The following is a 13,254-nucleotide window of genomic DNA, read 5'->3' as shown; positions in this document are numbered from 1 at the left end:
TATTTAAGTTTCTGAGTAAAGTATCAATACTCAAGTTTTTTCTGATACACAAAACCTGTTGCTGTCGAGTCGGTTCTGACTCATAGCTATCCTACAGGACAGAGTAGAACTGCCCTCTGGGGTTTCCAGGGAGCAGCTGGTGAATTTGAATTACCAGCATTTTGGTGAGCAGCCATATCACTCACCCCCTGAGCCACGAGGGCTTCTGATGTAGGAACCCTGAAACAGCCACAGAGTATTTGCCTCTGAATGTGCCCTTTACCTGTATTTTAAATAATACAACAACCCCTAATTCCTTTGGCCATTTTGTTTGGCTTTCACCTTTCTTCTTGGGCAAGCACATTATTTTTTCCTCTAAGTGAATATATTACTGCTTAATGCTTTGGTCCAAGGACTGAACGCACTTTTTGTTCAGTATCAGAAACTTCTGCCTTAATCTGGGTTACAAATTAGCTAGTTCTCCACAGAAACAGAGTTTTTGGGTTTTATGGGCCATTGGAGCCCTGGCTGCACAACAGTTAAGAGCTCAGGCTGCTAATCGAAAGGTCAGCAGTTCGAATACAGCAGCTGCGCTTTGGAAACCTTACGGCGCAGTTCTGCGCTGTCCTATAGGGTTGCTGTGGAATCGACTCAAGAACAGGTATGGGCCATTAATAAAAAGGTTTATGTTCACTGTGGTTGCCCCTTTTAACCTAAATTATTCTCCATTCTTATAGCTTATATAAAGCCTAAGATTAGTCATGCTCCATTTTGTTTCTAAGAGTTTGAAATAGTAAAGTTTATCTCATAATTTATAGCTCATTATAGTTTACAGATCTCTTTGTACACTGTTAAAATCTCCACAACAATTCTTTATTTTCTGGTGTTTATTAATGAAGAAACTAAAGGTGAGGAAAAGTTAAGTAGTTTTCCCAAGGTCTTCCATCTCAAACTCCAATTCAATTCTTCAAATTCCAGCTCCAGCATTCTTTCCAGTACACCAAGACAGGCTTCTATTAAATGGTACTACAAGAGGTGATCAGCTATTAATTTCCCCAAAAATCATTACCAAATGATTTCATTTGAATAAGTTTAGGAGAAGAAGCCAGTTATCAAGATTGTAAAAGCTATCATCATAATAGGAAACCCTGGTAGCATAGCGATTAAGTGCTATGGCTGCTAACCAAAAGGTCACCAGTTCAAATCCACCAGGTGATCCCTGGAAACTCAATGGGACAGTTCTACTCTTGTCCTGTAGGGTCGCTATGAGTCAGCATTGACTCGATGACAGCAGGTTTTTTTTTTTTTTTTTAATCACCATAATATATTTTTGTCATAATCAAGTTGTATGTATGTATAATGGTGACAGTTGTAGTGCTTACATATCACAAGTGTCACAAAATCAGGGACCATAACTGCCTTGTTCTCTGCTGCATCGCAGTGTCTGCACAAAGCAGTTGCTCAGTTGGTGTTTTTGAATGGATGAATGAATGAAATTTTAGGAGTTTTCCTCCTTCATACTGTGGTTGTTGAAACACAAGTCTGCTAATAGGTTGGCAGCACTTGTCTTTTGAAATTACTGCCACTCAAGCATTACATTCTCTTATGTCTTACTCTATTTTAAACTCTCTTTGATTTTAGAATATTATCTATTTTTATGTTACCCATTGAATGTGTTCTAGAAAAAATGATGTGACTAGTGTCACTCAAACCCAACATGCACTCACTTCATGCCTTTTTAATTTCTTTGTGCTTGTACCCAATCTTGAGTGTCATCTATCTTCTCTATATAAATGCTATCCAACCTGTAAGTACTATCTTAAATCCCACTTTCTTCATGAAGCCTTTGGTAGAGTTTACTGGATGTATATTTCTTCAGTATCTTCCTTAACCTATAGCCAGTGTACCCCTCAGTTATATTTGTTGATGTTTTACATTTTTATGAAAACTTTTCATGTGGTAGACATGTTAATAAGAAGTAAAACAGCTCTAAGGATATTGCATGTGCAATCATATTTAATACTCAGAATGACCCTAGGAGGCAGGTATTACCATTATCTTAATTTTATGGATGAGAAAATTGAGACTTAGAGAAGTTTTCCTGGCAATATGGCTAATGAGAAAACCCTGGTGACATAGTAGTTAAGAGCTATGGCTAATAACCCAAAGGTCGGGAGTTCAAATCCACCAGTCGCTCCTTGGAAACTCTGCGGGACAGCCTGCTCTGTTCTGTAGGGTCACTGTGAGTCAGAATTGATCCAACGGCAGTGGATTGGGGTATGGGTGATAAATGAAAGAACCTGCCCTGAAACCCCTGGGCACCAAGTAGAGATCTCATACACTTAACCACACAGCTCTACTTCTTGCTTTAATGACTCCATGCCTTCCTAATTTTATGTTTGTTTGTTTTCCATGTAGAGGACATTATCACACATCTACATATTATATTATCTTACATCCACCTATATCTACATATCTTGTATCTACATATTATATTATCTACATTATCATTGATAGGAAACAACGAGACAGTGACTGCTTAAGTTCATACATGTAAAGAGTTTAAACGGTATTTTTATCTACTCTGCATTATTCACCTAGTACCTCATATGTTGTTTATAATTATTGTTTACCTTTTAATGTATGCACTCTCTGTGCCTACCTAAAGTACCCATTCTTGAGAGGTGGGAAACCAGATATGAGCATTGTAAGAATAAATATTTGCTGCTGATACGTTGTGGAAAATAAATACCTGCCACCAGTCTGTTAAAATTTGCTACATGGTTATCCAGATTCATTTTCCTTAACCACCACTACAAGCTTTTTTTTTTTTTTTTTTCTTTTTTGTTACTGCTTGTGGTTGGAATCGATTCAACAGCAACGGGTTTGGTTTGGTTTGGTGATACACTTTATTGGGTATACATTTTTGACCATCCTGCACCTCAGGGCCAAGTGATGTCTCCATTTATTCAATTCAGAGAAATAGTGAGGTATTTACAGATGAACATCAAGGAAAGAACTCCTGACGCCTCAGTCTCAAGTGTAATGACCCAGATTTTGGTAACTAAGAATACGGGAACCCAGAGGATGGGAAACTGTTGGATTCACTGTCATTTCACTTGAGAGACTCAGTAAAACTGAAGTAAGTTGCACGTCTTTGGCTCCTCCCTCTCTTGCCTCTGCCCCTGTAGTAGAGACCCTGCTCCATTTCTTACCTCTTTTCCTTTAGCGTGCAGGGAGCACTGCCTTCTGAACTGATTTAAGTGTCCTCAGTGACCTCTGACAGTCCAATGTTGTGGGTCTCTTTAGGAACATGCCCACTGGGCTGGGTTTCACAGTAATGATTTTAGTTCTTACAGAAGTTTGGTTAAGAATTCTGTACTCCCCTTATTAAAGAGATAATTTCACAGTGTAATTTGCTTCACAAGCCTCCTACAGTTATGTTAAGCAGATGGTTGCCAAACGCCAGCTAGAGTAGTTGCTCTTATAGACAATAAAATCCATGCTCAGAAAGTCTGGCAATGCAAGCTGGACTTCTTCCAAAACAGGCTCTCAGACAAATATCTGTTTACTTAAAACTGGCAAACTACTACACCTGTATTAGATATGGAGTAAAAAGCATGTCGGATGCTACACACTGGTTCAAAATTATTATTCTTTAGTATACTGACATCCCTTTTCTCTTTACTGATAACTGGTAGTTTGCTTTTGGTGGCATAGTGGAAATAGCAAGAATTTGTTCATTAGTTCAGTCTGGATTCCTGTCTCAGCTTTGACCCAAACATCTGTGTGACTTGGACATGTTAGTTCACCCATTCTGAGCTTCAGTTTGCTCATGTATAAGATGAAGATAATATCATATGGTTCACAGAGTCATTGTCACAATTAAATCAGTTGGTATGTATAACGCTCCTAAAATTTTTCCTGTTGATGATGATATTTTGTATATAAAACACAAAATAAAAGTATAAAAGCTCTGTATGTTGTTGTTAGGCACCCTCGAGTTGATTCTAACTCATGGTGAATCTGTGTGCAACAAAACACTGCCCAGTCCTGCACCATCCTCATGATCATTATTATGCTTGAGCCCATTGTTGCAGCACTGTGTCAATCCATCTCCTTGAGGGTCTCCCTCTTTTTCACTGACCCCCTACTTTACCAAGCATGATGTCCTTCTGCAGGGACTGATCCATCCTGATAACATGTCCAAAGTATGTGAAACAAAGTCTCACCATCCTTGCTTCTAAGGATCATTCTGGCTGTACTCCTAAGACAGATTTGTTCGTTCTTTTTGCAGTCTATGGTATATTCCGTGTTCTTCATCAACACCATAACTGAGAGGCATCAGTTCTTCTTCCCTCTTCCTTATTCATTGCCCAGCTTTCACATGCATATGAGACAATTGAAAACACCATGGCTTGGATCAGGGTCACTCTGTATAATTACATTTATTTGCCAATGTTGTTAATTTATGTATAATATCAGTAATTTAAAAAGTAACTTAGAAAACGTAAACTAGCACTTAGAGTACAATAAATATATGTTGAGTGTCTAGTGTAGTAAGGGTGGTAGTGGTGTTTTTAGCTGCTTTCGAGCCTGCCCTGGACTCATCATTGTGACGCTCTGCACAAAGGAACGAAGCGCTGCGCAGTTCTGCACCATTCTGATGATGTTTCAGATCAGAACGGGGCTAAGGATTGGATGAGGGTTTTACAACTGTGCATAAAGATATAATGTTTCTTTTCAAGGATCTTGTACTATAGACTTTATGAAATTACCATACTGTAAGTTGACAGAAGTTCATAGAATAAGTAAGATCTATGTGCTCAGGAAATACTTCATGAAAAACAGTAGCAGATAAGGGTGTGAAAATGTGGATAGACAAAGAATCCAAGAAATGAATAATAGGAGCCAGGACAAAAAAGCAAATAGAGATGTATAGGATTAATTCCAGAAAGAATGAGAAAAGAACAGTTTGACTGGAAAGGGTATAAATAAAAGACTAATAGGACAGAGTGTTGAATGGTATGATGGGACTGTGCTGTGGAAGTCCGCAAACACCGCAGTGATACCTTTGTATTTAATTTGTAGTTGGTGGGGAGTCAATGAAGATGTTTAGAAGAGTAATAAGAGATCTAGTTTAGAAGGATTAATTTGGGGGAGGGGGGAAGGTGTGGCAGAAGACTGGAGGAAAGAGGCCACTTAGCTGTTGAAATTATTTCAGATGAGAGGTCTTGTGGATCTTAAGCAAGTTCTATGTTGCCAACAAAGATGCAAAAAATGAGTTAGGTATGCAAGACACGGCAGATGCTGAATCTGTAGGATTTGGGCAAATGAAATCATTCATTTGAAGGACGGATAAAGGGATATACTATTGTTTGTGGCATTTTTATTTAAACTAGGCTTGTTTTCTCCACATCGTACAGTTCTCATGTACTAGTTTTCTGCCCCCAAATAGAAGCTTCATCCTTGGGATACAGTGGTGCCACTGTCTTGGGTAATAAAGGTATGTGTTTGGATGATGAGCATGCTGCATAAGGTTTCATGCTTTATTGAAGACCGTCAGAGAGTCAGATATTTTGCCTTCCTTTGTTTTATTACTTGTTTAAGGGGATAGAAAATAAACTTTTTAAATATGTATCATGAAAACCAGTAAAACCAAACCATTTGCCATTGAATGGATTCCTACTCATGGAGACCCTGTGAGTGAAGATCTGTTTAAATGTAAATGGAATGCTACATGAGTTGCTTACGGGTGTGATTTATCTTTACATCAGTAATTGACACAGGACTGGCAAATTTGATGCAAAGGAAGCCCTAAAACGCCATCCTACATAAATGGTTGGTTGGCTTATATATTTAAATTGCTAATATTAACATAATCCTGAAATTACTGCCCTTGCCTGCCCTGCCGTGGGTAAGTCATAGCTTGGCAAAGAGTATAGGAGATAATGGAAAAAGGAGGATGGGAAGGACTGAATATTGACAGATTACTAGGCGTATTACTTGGATACCCCTGTAGTTGTTTGAGTGTGCATTCTAGACTTGATTTAATGTATTAATTCAGTAGTTTGGTTTATGGAGACTTAAAGTATCTTTATTTTATCTGCCCTTTGTGAACTTGGGATCCCTTTCAACTGCTGAACATAGTTCATTGCAACTGAAAGATCTATTTGCTCATGATTGGTTTATGTCCTAAATATAATACTAATATCAGTTACTTGTTTAATTGGAGATCCAGTATCATGTCATAGAAAGATGGCTAGGTCTAAACGCAGAAGATCTTTGAGATCAGGCTCACATTTACTGACTTTATATCCTTGCAAAAGTTCCTTTAGCTGCCCTACCTGCAATTCACAGTAATTTTACATATGAAATATGCAAGGATATATGAGCACTTTAAAAATTGTAAAGAAGTTTAATAATGCAAGTTGTTGTTGGTGGTGGTGTTATTAAAAGGCTCCCCAAGTCCACAAGAGATTATTGTACCTAGCCTGCTGTTTTCAGGAAGTGTCATTTTCCCTATATTTCAGATGATGCACGTAGCTGACTCAGGATACACAAGTTTTCCAAGGTCCCACGCTAGTTAGTTAAGTGGCAGAGGGGCAGGTAAAGGCCCTGGTTTTACTCCTTCAGTTACAGGGTCACTTTCGACTATACTGTTCTTAGAATAATAACAGTATTACAGAATCAGTGCTGTCTTGATCTACACTTACTCCAGTACATTCAAGATATATATCATCTAGCTAAGTTGGAGAGAGGAGAGAGAGAATGGGGAGATAAAGAAAATGAGGTGACAGGATATACAGACTGACAATGTTACCCACAAACAGCTCAGCTGCAGTTCAGTGACACCAGTGTCTGGACTTGTTCAACCATTTATAAAATGAATACTTCAAGGGAGCTGTTTTGCAAGACTTACCCATTTATTTATCCACAGTTAAAAGGAACAAAGATTTTATGTTGTGTGAAATTATGTGGAGGAAATAAAAAATGTACATTCCTTAAAATAATTTTTGTTGTGATGATTTGACTTTAATTGTTTAGACTGTTGGTAAGTTCCTAGTAAATAGTTTTGCTTTACATCACCGTTTTGAAGGCAGCTTGTTTTTCTAACACATTATTTAAACAGCTGCTGGGCTGTTAACACAGATTTAATCATGTTTGGTGCTTCTGTTTCCAAAGTTTCATTGAGAGAGCAGAAATAACTTCAACAGATTATTAGGTAGACATATTGATTCAATTAGTGTGGTGTACAACACCATTTCGAGTATCTGGGATAGACTGGGAGAAACTGATGTTTGCATGTTGTAACACTCCTTAAGCGTCCTCTTGAATTCTCACATAACAGAAACCAGGCTTATTAAAAATCCACTTACACATCACTCCTGAAACATTTCTTTCCCCAGTTTGGTGAGTAAACAATGGTATTTTACCCACATTTTATTCGGTATCGAAACAAATATTTCTTTAACTCCAATAATATTTACTTCCTTTAAAAGTTCAACATTATATTTTGCAGTTACAGTCTATAATTTGTAAACTTGTTGTTCAGTGCTGTTGAGTCGCTTCCGACTCATAGGTACCCCGTGTATAACAGAAGAAAACATTGCCCAGTCCTATGCCATCCTCACAATCATTGTTATGCTTGAGCCCATTGTTGCAGTCACTGTGTCAGTCCATCTCATTGAGGGTATTCATCTCCTTCGCTGACCCTCTACTTTACCAAGTGTGATGTCCTTCTTGAGGGGCTGGTCCCTCCTGATAGTGTGTCCAAAGTATGTGAGACAGAAAGTCTCGCCATCCTGGCTTCCAAAGAACACTCTTGGCTAAACAGAAATAAACCACTAATTTGATAGTAATTAATATAAAAAGGATATAACCCACTCAACCCAAAAGCATATTGTATCCTTTAAAATATAATCAGTAAATCCTAATCCTTCTGCATTATCTTCCTGGCTAGGACTTGAATAATTAGCTTGTGGATTAGTAGAATCGGGTAGAATAATAAAATTTAAAGGTACAGAAAGTTTAATTTATGTGTTCAAAAATGTTTTAATAGTAGTATTTTCAGTTCTATTGACTCTGTATTTTCAAAATGTGATTTTCAAAATTATAAGTCTATGTGTGATGAAACCAAATGCTAACAATAAGGGTAGAATTTTTTCTCTCAATTTGATGATTCAAAATTAACTGTATATATTTCACCATGCGTATAAAAGATGATCTTTCCCCAAGGAATTTTTAAAAATTGAGAGTTCCATATTATTCAAGGAAATAAATTGCCAAACATTGCAAAACCATATGTTGTCTTGAATAGGTGGGTGACTTAGTGAGGTTACTGAGTAAAAGATAGGAACTTAAAATGGCCAGTTTCCAAGGAAAAGCCTTTCCTCCTTTTGTCATGGTACAATTCTATAAATTTATTATGTAACCAAACCATATATGTTAGTAAAAAGTTTCCTGCATACATACTCATGAACTGTTTAAGGACCTGTTTCTGAGCCCATACTGTCTTGGTAATATGGGTTTTCTGTTTAAGTTAATAATAATATTCTTTAGATGTTAGTCTTAAACCTTTATAGTCATTTTTAGCAAAGTGTTAGGCAAGCATCAAGTAATTAATAAGTGTTTGCTTGTTCAAAGATTTTTGAGGAGTATTCAGTTTTTGTCCTTGTTTGTTTTAGTTGGAGGACTACAAGTGTGAGGTTTATGAGTGTATGTAACAACATAGTACATTTTACTTTCCATTTTGTTTAAAGATTATTTATGTGAGTTTTGGTATAGTTACCGCAGTAACTTTTATAATGGAAAAGGACTTGACCTGGACTCACACAGTGTAATCATTTGTGGATGAAGATGATGGAACTGCATGTTTTTGTAGCAAATATAAGCTTAAAAAAGAACAAAAAAAGCTGATATTCTAATATTCATGATCAGTATTTTGAAAGAATAAAGAAAAAAGAGGTGAAAAAAGCTTGAATTCATAAGCAAGCTTACATTATGAAGAAAATTTTTGTATAGATATATATGTGGAACTTTTTTAGTCAGAAGTTTCAAACATTTTTCTGTGTAGAATTATCATAAAAGTCTTTCTACTAACTGTTGCTGTCATTTTCCTGTGTTCACCAAATTCAGAGTCTGCTAAAAAAATCAATGAAACAGCTATAAATGCAAGTTCTAAATAGAAGTGCCACTATATGTTCTTTAAGTGTAAGAAACATGTTTCCCACCAATTGTTGACTGCAGACAAAATAACTTTTTCTTGATCATTAATGCTTTAAAATTTAACTTGTCCTTTGTTTTAAGATATTAACCACGTAACCTCCTTTAAGTTAAGAAAACAAAAGGTATTTACATTAAACATCTTTATTTTGTTTATTGAAAATATTCAAACAGTGCCTGCATTATTGAATTGTTGCTGCTAGGCGCTGTCAAGTCTGTTTTGACTCATAGAGACCCCATGTGACAGAGTGGAACTGTCCCATAGAGTTTTGTAGGCTGTGATTTTACATGAGCAGATTGCTAGATCTTTCTTTCACAGAGCTTGAGTGGGTTTGAAACACCAACCTTTTGGCTAGCAGCCCAGAATTTAACCGTTTTACGTCCAGGGCTCTGTGCATTATCAAATACCAAAAAAACCCAAATCCATTGCCATTGAGTCGATTCCAGCTCATAGTGACCCCATAGGACAGAGTAGAACTGCTCTGTAGGGTTTCCGAGGAGCAGCTGGTGGATTCAAACTGCCAGCCTTTTGGTTATCAGCCATAGCTCACCATAGCACTTAACCACTGTGCTACCACGGTTATTGAATAACAGAACAAGTTGATCAATTAATTAAAATCTTATTTCACATCCCCTTTTCATTGCTAATTATTTGTACTGACAAAATATTGTTTTTATTAAACCATTATTGCCTGTCAGTATACAATAATGTTTATAAATTCCCACAGATTTCCCTACATTTTGTATCCTACAGTACATATCAGGGAAATACACTTGATAAATAAGTCTTACTTTTGAGATTTATAATAACAAGATTTCATTATTTCAAACTAACAAGGTCTCATCTTCATAGAAATTAGCCCATTTAGGAGAATGTGTTTCTGTTACCAAATTGTTTAATAAATTTCGTATAATGAAGAAAAAAGAATCTAATTTCAAAGATTTGAAAACTAAAATACTGTGAATATTATCATACATCAATTACAAGTTATAATAATTTCATATATTAGTGCTATAAACAATCCTAATAAAGCTCTTTTATTGATAAATTATAATTTAGTTTATAATTTACTTAAGTTTACCAAACAATATCATTTAAGCACTAATGAGTTCAAATATTAATTGTTCTACATTAATTAGAACCATCTTAAATAATTAAACTATGGGAGAATTTCTTTTTTATTTGAGTAGGAAGAACTTCATATTGAGCTATTAAAATTCAAAGAATACATTGTTTAATTAATGCTTTTTGTGTTTAGAATTTCAACCTAATTTTAGTAAGATGAGTTAAAAATTAGGGTGTGATCATGTTTGCACATAACCACCATATATATGCAAAATTTAATCTTTAATATGTGTATGCAAAAATGTGTTGCGTTTTATTGATTCACTATATCGGTACAGCAATCATATGTACACAGTCCTATAAGATAGGCGTATAACTCCTTAGAGTATAATATTGCTAGAGAAAAGATTATTGTAGCTTTACTATTTCATCTATATTTCTGTCTGTCAAATGTATACATTTTTGTGCATTTCAAGTGTATTCTTCTGTGGATAGTGTTCTAAGAATACCTGTAATATCCACTAATTTTTAAAGTGACATTTTTATTCATGTCAGATATTATGTTTTGATATTCCTATTCTAATGTTCTCACTAGGAAAAATATAACAATTTAATATTGAAACATCAAGTCATACTCATCATAATGTTGCCATATTTTGAAAAACTTAAAAAGGGCTTAGTTTTAGACACAAAAACTACTCTTTCAGATATACATTTCTTCACTTCCTGAAATAGATCTTGGTAAACTTTAGGCTTATTAAATGTAGCCTATCAGATGTTGACTAGTTTAGGAAAATAATTGATGGCACTGCTTCAAAGCTTCTATTCTTTAGGAAATCGCTTAAATGTGTGAGCAGTTAACACAGGTTGGTAAAAAGTCCCGGTGAAATTATTTTTGTTTCCTTTCTTCATAATTTTTCTTTCAAGTGGAAATTATGAATAAAGTATGAGACTACGTAGGGTAAGCAATAGTGAGATACCATTTTGCACTGATTAGAAAAGACTTCGATACCAGAAAAAAATATTATAGAAGAATTTCTTGAAGTATGGAAAAACCTATTGAAGCAAGATACAGAACCCAGAAGCCATAATTGAAATGCTTAAAAAATTCAACATGTGAAGTTAACATTTATCTCAAAAATGCCCTGAGTAAAAAGATAAAGCCAAAATATTTGCAAAACATTATAATTGGAGGGCAAATTTCCTTAGTATATGAAAAAGAGCATTTAAAATCAATAAGAAAAGACTGATATCCTAGTAGGACAAATGGTCAAAGAATCTTGATAGTTTTTAGGGGAAAAAAATACATGAAACATTTAAACATAGAAAAAGAAGTACAACTTTCCTTATAATTTAAAAAAATGCAGATTAAAATCTATAGTGAAATGCCAAGTTTTACCTATCAGATAGATAGTTTGGTGTGGCATTATTAAGGTCTATAATAGCAACAAACAAGAAAAATCTTAAATTTCCAATAGTAGAGTCTATATGAACGAATTATAGTGCATTTATAAAGCGTAACTCTATACAAGTAGTAAAAAGAATGGTGTGGGTTTCTACATACTAGTATGGGAAATATTAAATAGATATTGTTAAATGAAGAAAGCAAAGTTCAAGTCAAGTAAATTTTACAGTCACATTTGTGTACAAACACAGACACACATACTTCTTGAAAGCTGATTGCTTTTCAGATGGGGTCTGAGGGATAGTGAGTTTGGAATAGAAATTTTTATGTTTCATTCTTATGTTTGACTTTATTCTCTGCTATGTATATGGCTTCTTTGAACATGAAAAACCAAGCATAAAGAAAGGAAATTCTTAATTAGTAGAACATTTCAGTGAATACTATCTGAACACCTATAGGCCACAAATTTCTTGAGTGTGCTGGGGATATTAAGGTGGATAAACATTGTCCCTACTCTCCTCAAAAATCATTAAAGGAGTTCCATTACCCATTGTCATTGAGTCGATTCTGACTCCTGGTAACCCTATAGGACAGAGTAGAACTGTCCCACAGGGTTTCCGAGACTGTAATCTTTATGGATGCAGACTGCTAAATCTTTGTCCTGTGGAGTGGCTGGTGGGTTCGAACTGCTGACCTTTCAGTTTGCAGCTGAGTGCTTAACCACTGTGCCATTCAGGCTTCTTAATTAAGGCAGTACTAGTTTGTAAATAGAGTAAAACTCAACGTAGTAGATTCTCTATTAGAGACGAATTCAGGAAGAACATATACCGCTTTATAGCTCAGAGTAGTTTACATGCAAGTTAATTAATCTTTACAAAGACCTCATGGAATAGAGTGCTGTATGTCCAGAGAAAAATAGTTGCAATCCCTTTTAGAGAGGTTACTGTGTTCCAGCTACTGTACTAAGCACGTTTTCTATATTCACTCATTTAATGCTCACATCAACCCTATGAAGTGGATATCATTGTCATACTGTTATCGTCCCCATTTTATAGTAGATATAGAGATTCAGTAAACTTGCTGGAGGTGATGCTGCGTATAGTAAGTGTCATGGCTAGTATTCATTCCAGGCAGTGTGGTTACAAAATTCCTGCACTTAATAATTAAATTACCACCAATAGCTAAACTGTTGTGCTCAAATGTTATTTAGTATTCTGAATTCATCTCCCATTAGCAAATGAAAGACAGAAGATTCAGAGGTCAAATAATTAGCACGAGATTATACTGCCAATAAATGTCAAAGCCAGCATTAGAGCTACGGCCTCCTTACTAAATGCAGTGGTTTCCTCCTTATACCACAGTCTTCTAGTTAGCAGAGGAGCTCCAGGGAGAGATCCGGGAGGCATGAGAGGAGCCATTTTGATAGCCCTGCTGGTAGTGATAAGTACTAATGACAAATCACAGAATGTGTGGTTTCTCTAAGAAAACAATTGCAAAGAAAAGAACTTACTTCCTTTTTGTGAAAATATTTCCTCTATTCAAGCAGTACCAAATAATTTATGTTTTACTCAGTAACTTT

General features: G+C 35.6%; 1 protein-coding gene across 10 annotated transcripts in view; it reads left to right on the top strand.

Annotated features, from left to right (window-relative positions):
• Positions 1–13,254, top strand: part of IKZF2 (IKAROS family zinc finger 2) — a 173,740-nt gene that overhangs the window by 103,055 nt on the left and 57,431 nt on the right. The gene's annotated exons all lie outside the window — the stretch shown is intronic.

Source organism: Elephas maximus, chromosome 6, assembly GCF_024166365.1.
Source record: "Elephas maximus indicus isolate mEleMax1 chromosome 6, mEleMax1 primary haplotype, whole genome shotgun sequence".
Lineage (NCBI taxonomy): Eukaryota > Metazoa > Chordata > Mammalia > Proboscidea > Elephantidae > Elephas > Elephas maximus.
The sequence above is the reverse complement of the archived record's forward strand: the minus strand, read 5'-3'. Positions and strand labels throughout refer to the sequence as shown.